Source organism: Ooceraea biroi, chromosome 13 (genome assembly GCF_003672135.1).
Source record: "Ooceraea biroi isolate clonal line C1 chromosome 13, Obir_v5.4, whole genome shotgun sequence".
Taxonomy (NCBI): domain Eukaryota; kingdom Metazoa; phylum Arthropoda; class Insecta; order Hymenoptera; family Formicidae; genus Ooceraea; species Ooceraea biroi.
The window spans coordinates 1,586,342-1,595,709 of NC_039518.1; positions in this window are offsets into that span (position 1 = coordinate 1,586,342).

A 9,368-nucleotide genomic window follows, 5' to 3' on the forward strand; every position below is an offset into this window, starting at 1 on the left:
TTTTCGATTTTCCGGGCTTTCGTGGTCATTATCGTGTCGGAGCATTACCAAAATCGATCAATGGAGAGGAAACACCTGATAGCCGATAACCGACGGCGGAATTTCAGCTGAGGGAATTTAGTGTATAATATCTGAACACTGCCGCAAGCTGCGGGGCTATGTGTCTCAACGTAGCTCTCCTACGTATCTTCTATCTACTGGTCTACATACCTAAATTGCCTTCGTTTACGAGAAACGTAACATTTACTGTTCAGCTATATGATTCTAACAGTACAATGTGTGTCATTACGTAAAAGCGATATTATTACGTAAATCGAATTTATTCTATTAAATTCTTTATTATAAGAGAAAATAGAGGAATTTTTTTTATTATGTTTGCAAACAATTAATGAATTGTATAACAGAGAATTACGAAAGACCACGTTACAAAAGAGTAATGCGTTCGCGACTATAATATCGCAATTCTTTCAAATGTTACACTTTAGGATTAACACACTGACATACATAAATGAGATTAATTTGTGGATTTATACGAGTTCTTTTGCTCGAGGCACGATTAAGGTTTTCATGACATAGAAGTAATGCGTTTAAATGTCTTACAGCTATTTTTTTACTCTGCCGTGCTCTAATTCTGGATTCTTGCGCAAGGTTACTTCAAGAGCTATCTAGAGAGCAATGTATAAGCGGAATCGATCGACGTTAATACTGGAAACCTTTTCGCGGGCGCACTTTCGCTGATCGTGAGTTTAGCCTAGAAAATTCATACCTAACAAATTCATGAGTGGATGCATTAAAATTCGAGAGTACCTTCCACCACAAGTTTCTGCACGTCGATTTTCTCAGCCGAGAAGCCAGAGAAAAAGCCGGAGGGTGACGAAGAGAACTGTTTATCATTAAATTATTTTCATCGCGATGTATAAACAAAACGCAGTTAAAATATTTACAATACTATCGTGAGGTATCATTCAATTTGGCAAGCATAGCAATTCTCTAGAAAATACAGGAAAAATATGAAAAATGCAATAGAATATTTTTGCTTGTGGAAAAAAGAAACTTGCTATTGTTGCATTCCGCAACGGCCGACTGAGTTCATTGCTAATGGACAAATGCCTCGGTGTATTTTCGGTAAAGTGATCTCGAAACCAAAAACCAAACGCACAACCGTCACGGAGGATACGCCACGAGTGCGATTCCGACCCGTTTTCTATCGTTTATTCATTCGGGATACGCCGCTTTTTAAGCTTCGCACGTACACGATGCTTCGGATAACATTTTTTCCCCACGTTGCGCATTTGCTGCGGCAGGTCGACATCTGCTGATCGGGAGAACCTCCCGACTTTTCACGGGATCCGGGATGCGTACCAGGGCGATGACGACGGTCAAGGAGGGCGACGAACGAAATACGAAGGGAATGGGAAGGCACGAGCGGTCCTTTCTTTCCGAATTGAGTTCCGAGGTATCGACTTTTCAATTGGATCACGTGCACGACTCTCGATACATCGGCTTATTTATATGGACTGATTCAAAGATGACATCTGTGAGACGCGGGTCTTGAATAAACTCGCGATTAAATGATCGAGCCGAAGATTAAAATGCGACTCGGCTTTAATCATGAGACTCCGAATGGACGAGGAGATTCGTTCAATTAAGAGCTTCCAATGCAGAGTGGAAGCGTCTTTATAGGAAACACATGGCTCGTCGTAACAGAAAAAGGGAAAAAGACCGGAACTGGCGGCAAGTGAACGTACGCGTACCGACTACAAGGTGGGCTGGCGAGAGACCGGGTTAAGGGTCGACCTGTTTGCGTCTGTGTATGTACGTATGCACGTACGTACGTACGGACGTATGTGCACATACCGCATTATTCATTCGAGCAGTGAACCAGGAGAGGTACGACATCATGCTGCGTGAAACGGAACGTAGGGGTAGAAAGAGCGCAGGACCGGCGCGTCTCGGTACGTCACCCTCGGTAACCGAGGGAGCACGAACGCTAACGCGAAAGCTATTTAACTTGCGTCGGACTTCCGACTCGCGTATGGACCGTACGTGTGTGTGCGTGTGAATAAAAGCTAGAACGACTATTTGCTAATGCACCCCGAGGAGTGTTCCTTGCCAACGGAATTGCATCAGAGATAACATCGTTGAAAAAAGCAACAAAGAGTGCATTGTCTAGTCAAACATTATCCTCGTAGTATTATCGTAATTGCTCTCGTAGTAATCCGAAGGGTAATTTGTACAAAAATTAAGCGATCGTGGAAGATAGGCTGTTTCTCCAGGGGAAAACTTTTTCCCCGCGATGCGCCTGCTCTCGCTGGGGATCCCGCGCGACAAAAGTCGGAAAAACGTATCGATCTATCGTGAAAGACGGAAAAATGAGGACGGGAAGAGGGAAAGAGAAAAAGAGAGCGAGAGAGAGATTGATGCGCGCGGCTTTCGCAGTAACGGAGAGTCGTGGAGAATCGATGGCCAGGCAAGGGAATCCGAAAACTTTTGCCGCTGCAGTCGGCCCTGGGATTTCCATTAGCTGGTACGTCGCACGGATCGCGACATGATATTTATTCGGCGGACCGCGCGCGTGTTTCCAAATTTCCGCCGGCAAATACGCCGGCGACGTCGAATAATAGCGGTCGCGTTCGAACGCGAGTGATGCGCTTTTCTATCCGTTGGCTAACGCTAACCGACATCACGAGTGAAACGAACGAACGGAGCGAGCAACTTTCACGTAGCAGGATCGTTAAGGAACTATTCTTCTATTGCAGATTTTTTTCTTTTTCCTGCTACGAAGTTCAGTATCAGAGAAAAGAAAACATTTGCGTTTACCACGATTTGCTCAAGGATGCCTCAATTATTCGATTCGATTGATTATAGTTACACCCTCAGAAAGGATTTCTGATAACAAGACGAAAAATATTCTTCACTAATTTAATCGTATTACAAGTATAAAAAATATGAAAATAAAACAATTTTTTATTTAAATCAGTAATTTCTATTCTTCTCTCTCGAATTAAATAAGATTGTCTCACTGTCTCGAGACAAGAGTAACATGTACAAATTTATGCTTATATATTCTTGTATGTAGAATAATTTGATATTAGCGCCATTTTATAATAGGCTTTGTCGATGTCGACGCATCATTTTCTCACGGTCGCTCGTCGACTCGGCGCCGTCCTTTATTCGGATGAAACGGCCAATATTTATGTGTTGCAATCGAAAATCGGGAAAGTGTTTCTGTTATTTACAACGAATAAGTGCAATACTCTACAAGAAATATTAAACGATATGGAAATGTAAGTAAGTATATACAATATACTTACTTGAGAAATAAGATTCGAGATAAGACATTTCCACTTATTCATTGTAAATAACAGAAACACTTTCCCGATTTTCGATTGCAACACATAAATATTGGCCGTTTTGTGCAGATTCTACAAATTCTCTTAGAAGAATAGAATAAGATGTCTTTGAGATCTCACAATATTCTGAAATCAAGAATATTGTGAACTCGCTAGAAATTTGTATCTAAATCCTTCTGAGAAAATGAATGAGACAGCACCAAGATTATTTAAATCTAGATTTTGGAATTTTCTATTCAAGATTAAAATATGCTTCTTTTGAATAATAAATATGATTGTCGCTATAGCGATCTTATTTTATAATAGATTAAAGAGTGATAGCATTAAGTCCAGAAATCTTTTCTGCGGGTGTAACTTTGATTTGCTAAATCAACTTTGGCAGGTTGACTTTACACGTCGTGGCACACTAAACCGCGCGTTCGCGTGGAAAATCAAGTTAGATTTTATTAAATTTTATCATCATGTGCCAGCTCTTCCAAAAACTCATTTCAAAACTCGCGTTCGTAATGAAGTAAACTCGCGCGGGCAAGGCTTTGATTAATTAACTGCAGCGCGACTCCCGAGCATGCGAATGAAGAACCGATCCTCGCGGAAGCAAAGAGGCACGTCAGAAGATGAGAAGGGGAGGAATTGAACGAAAAAGGAGCGAACTTGATTAAAAGCCGATAATGCCTAACCCGAAGCGGCGCACGGAATTCGATTTCCCGATTTGCGTTCACGGACGAACGCTTCGTTTCTTTTCCGACAAGAGTGGAACTCGCCGGATTAACCTGCCGTTCGGCATTTTCCAGAGAGAGGATTGCACCCAACACACTGCAAAAAAAGTTGCTTTTAGTAGACATTTCCCGTTAGTTAATTTGCTCAAATGAAAAATCCTACCGGAGAGAGTTAGCGCGATTTAGAGAAATCAAAATATTCTATAATAAAACCGCGATATCGGATCGCATTTCTAAATACGTGTCACATTTCATTGCACTTTTTACGATATTCACTGTCAATCAGAGAATCAAATGTCAATATCTATCGCTATCGAATTCATGCATCTCTCTCATATTGAAATTGTATATTAGAGATAATGTCGAAAATGGTTCGTACAAGTATCGAGCAATATGCATTATTTTGATTGACACTATTTTAGAAGACCTTTGACCTTTGTATTACTTGAACCATGCGAAAAAAAATGTTTTCGAGCGATCAATCACGATTCAGCATCGTTTAATTCGGAGTAGGTATCGTTTCACGCCCCAAGCTCGGCCGCGCGTGAAACGCGCGTTAATCGCTGTATACGCGCATAACAAATGAAAAATTTCACCGCGATTATCCATTATCGCGATACATTTCGCGCGATTATCGCCCCCGCGCGTCTCACTCGCGCCGTTACCTATTAACAAATGAACGCCCATCGAAATTACGTGACAAAACAAACTTTAACACAATTCAACGCAAGAGCTTTCCCGCTGAAATTGCATTCTCTTAAAATTGAAAAATTTTTTTCAATTTTAGACTGAACAAAAATGCATTCGTTATAACGAATATGTATTCGTTGGCATTCACGCAGCAGCATGCTGAAAAGAATGACCAATGCGCGGCATTGGCAAGCTGACAATGAGACTTTGTTAAGAGCCAATGTAATCGTCTAATCGATAATTGTCGCAGTCATTGTCGTCGTTGTCGTCACGATAATCGGAATGAGTTATCGGTATGTGTGATCGTGCGAGGAGCACGCGAGGCTCGCGAAGGCCCTGGTCAATGGCAAATTGAAATTAAGCTTCTCATTTTTCAAACTCGCACGAAACCACGACTAAACGCCGGCTGCCGCGGAGCCGTGTAAATCAACTCGATAATCTTTCACGCGACGCTACGGTGACACGCTCGTGTGAACCTCCGTGTACATAGAGACGCTGGCTTTTAACATTTTTCTCATGTGCACATTGACACAGTTTCCGATAAAATCGGTTATCGCAGTTTGTTACTTTTTTTTTAATGAAGGAAGACTCTGGTATCGACAAGCACGTTTTCTTCCGATAATTAACTGAAGTTCAATGCGCGGTAAAAATTCCAACTGAACTTGGTATTTCAGGTTTTTGCACCGCTGATGCAAAGCAATGACGAACAGAATTAACCGAATTGTAGCTCAACGGGATAACGAAATCCGTGGCGAGTGAAATCGATACTCATTGGAGGGACGGAGCGCTTAAGCGTTTAAATCCCGATTTGGGCGATGTAGGTTTACGATTACGGCGTACGTCGCGATGTGCTGAATCGGCATCGCGCGCAATCGAAGGCACTCGCGTTAAAGCCGTTATGCCAACGAAAAGCGCGAACGCGCCACTAAAACCCATGCTCGCGTTGCCGCAGGAAACCGGAAATGCAGCGGCAGCAACGCGATTAAGCACAAAAGCACGCGCGCCATGCTTTAGCGTGCTGCGTGAGTATTTAATTCCATTTATCGGCTAAATCAATAGCGAATTGTTGTTTCCGACTGGCGCGGCAGGTAATAAAACGACGTTGATGCAACAACAGCAGCAGCAACAATGGACTGAACGCGCGTACGAATACGTACACGAGTTGTATGTTCATCTGACACGGCGAGCTTAATTAAACGATCGTCTTTAATCGTGAACAGTCGTATACGTAAAATAATATTAGGGGTGTGATTTCGTTTTGAGGGGTTTTTTTGCTCAAAAACGCATGTATTTAAATATGGTAATGAATGAATACCTTAATCAAAATATTTTCCTTCGTTTTCTATAACTTTTTCCCATCTTTCTGGCAAGAGATGGATTCCACCACGATAAAATGACTCTTCTTTTCAGTTGATCCATTCGTCGACGAATTTTCGCACTTCTTCCACATTATCAAAGTGTGTATCCTCTAAAGCGTGTTGCATCCACCGGAACAAATAATAATCCCATGGAGCAATGTCCGGGGAAGACTTGCCATTCAAGCTCTAATAGTGTTTCTTTCACTGATAACGCAACGTGAGGTCGAGCGTTGTCACGAAGAAGAATCACTTTCCGTCGTTTGCTCGCAATTGGTGGTCGTTTTTGGTCCAACGCTTGCTTCAACTTGTACAATTGGTGTCGATAACCATCAGCCGTGACAGTCTCGTGCGGATTTAACAGCTCATAGTACACTATTACTTTTGAACCGTGAATATTGCGTCTCGGAGTGGATGTTGATGGTTCGCCTGGATCCACCCATGATTTTCTGCGTTTCGGATTATCAACATAGATCCACTTTTCATCCCCAGTAACAATCCGAGACAAAAGACTCTTCTTTTTTTGCCTGCCGATCAACGAAATGCAAATGTTCAACCGGTTCGCAATGGCACTTTCCGATAATTGATGTCGAACCCATTTCCCTTCTTTCTGAATTTTTCCCATTTCATGTAAATGTTTGGTAACTGTTGTACGATCAACATTTAATGCTCTGGCAAGAGATGGATTCCACCACGATAAAATCACTCTTCTTTTCAGTTGATCCATTCGTCGACGAATTTTCGCACTTCTTCCAAATTATCAAAGTGTGTATCCTCTAAAGCGTGTTGCATCCACCGGAACAAATAATAATCCCATGGAGCAATGTCCGGGGAAGACTTGCCATTCAAGCTCTAATAGTGTTTATTTCACTGATAACGCAACGTGAGGTCGAGCGTTGTCACGAAGAAGAATCACTTTCCGTCGTTTGCTCGCAATTGGTGGTCGTTTTTGGTCCAACGCTTGCTTCAACTTGTACAATTGGTGTCGATAACCATCAGCCGTGACAGTCTCGTGCGGATTTAACAGCTCATAGTACACTATTACTTTTGAACCGTGAATATTGCGTCTCGGAGTGGATGTTGATGGTTCGCCTGGATCCACCCATGATTTTCTGCGTTTCGGATTATCAAATAGATCCACTTTTCATCCCCAGTAACAATCCGAGACAAAAGACTCTTCTTTTTTTGCCTGCCGATCAACGAAATGCAAATGTTCAACCGGTTCGCAATGGCACTTTCCGATAATTGATGTCGAACCCATTTCCCTTCTTTCTGAATTTTTCCCATTTCATGTAAATGTTTGGTAACTGTTGTACGATCAACATTTAATGCTCTGGCAAGAGATGGATTCCACCACGATAAAATCACTCTTCTTTTCAGTTGATCCATTCGTCGACGAATTTTCGCACTTCTTCCAAATTATCAAAGTGTGTATCCTCTAAAGCGTGTTGCATCCACCGGAACAAATAATAATCCCATGGAGCAATGTCCGGGGAAGACTTGCCATTCAAGCTCTAATAGTGTTTATTTCACTGATAACGCAACGTGAGGTCGAGCGTTGTCACGAAGAAGAATCACTTTCCGTCGTTTGCTCGCAATTGGTGGTCGTTTTTGGTCCAACGCTTGCTTCAACTTGTACAATTGGTGTCGATAACCATCAGCCGTGACAGTCTCGTGCGGATTTAACAGCTCATAGTACACTATTACTTTTGAACCGTGAATATTGCGTCTCGGAGTGGATGTTGATGGTTCGCCTGGATCCACCCATGATTTTCTGCGTTTCGGATTATCAAATAGATCCACTTTTCATCCCCAGTAACAATCCGAGACAAAAGACTCTTCTTTTTTTGCCTGCCGATCAACGAAATGCAAATGTTCAACCGGTTCGCAATGGCACTTTCCGATAATTCATGTCGAACCCATTTCCCTTCTTTCTGAATTTTTTCCATTTCATGTAAATGTTTGGTAACTGTTGTACGATCAACATTTAATGCTCTGGCAAGAGATGGATTCCACCACGATAAAATCACTCTTCTTTTCAGTTGATCCATTCGTCGACGAATTTTCGCACTTCTTCCAAATTATCAAAGTATGTATCCTCTAAAGCGTGTTGCATCCACCGGAACAAATAATAATCCCATGGAGCAATGTCCGGGGAAGACTTGCCATTCAAGCTCTAATAGTGTTTATTTCACTGATAACGCAACGTGAGGTCGAGCGTTGTCACGAAGAAGAATCACTTTCCGTCGTTTACTCGCAATTGGTGGTCGTTTTTCGTCCAATGCTTGCTTCAACTTGTACAATTGGTGTCGATAACCATCAACCGTGACAGTCTCGTGCGGATTTAACAGCTCATAGTACACTATTACTTTTGAACCGTGAATATTGCGTCTCGGAGTGGATGTTGATGGTTCGCCTGGATCCACCCATGATTTTCTGCGTTTCGGATTATCAACATAGATCCACTTTTCATCCCCAGTAACAATCCGAGACAAAAGACTTCTTTTTTTGCCTGCGATCAACGAAATGCAAATGTTCAACCGGTTCGCAATGGCACTTTCCGATAATTGATGTCGAACCCATTTCCTTCTTTCTGAATTTTTCCCATTTCATGTAAATGTTTGGTAACTGTTGTACGATCAACATTTAATGCTCTGGCAAGAGATGGATTCCACCACGATAAAATCACTCTTCTTTTCAGTTGATCCATTCGTCGACGAATTTTCGCACTTCTTCCAAATTATCAAAGTGTGTATCCTCTAAAGCGTGTTGCATCCACCGGAACAAATAATAATCCCATGGGAGCAATGTCCGGGGAAGACTTGCCATTCAAGCTCTAATAGTGTTTATTTCACTGATAACGCAACGTGAGGTCGAGCGTTGTCACGAAGAAGAATCACTTTCCGTCGTTTGCTCGCAATTGGTGGTCGTTTTTGGTCCAACGCTTGCTTCAACTTGTACAATTGGTGTCGATACCATCAGCCGTGACAGTCTCGTGCGGATTTAACAGCTCATAGTACACTATTACTTTTGAACCGTGAATATTGCGTCTCGGAGTGGATGTTGATGGTTCGCCTGGATCCACCCATGATTTTCTGCGTTTCGGATTATAAAATAGATCCACTTTTCATCCCCAGTAACAATCCGAGACAAAAGACTCTTCTTTTTTTGCCTGCCGATCAACGAAATGCAAATGTTCAACCGGTTCGCAATGGCATTTCCGATAATTGATGTCGAACCCATTTCCCTTCTTT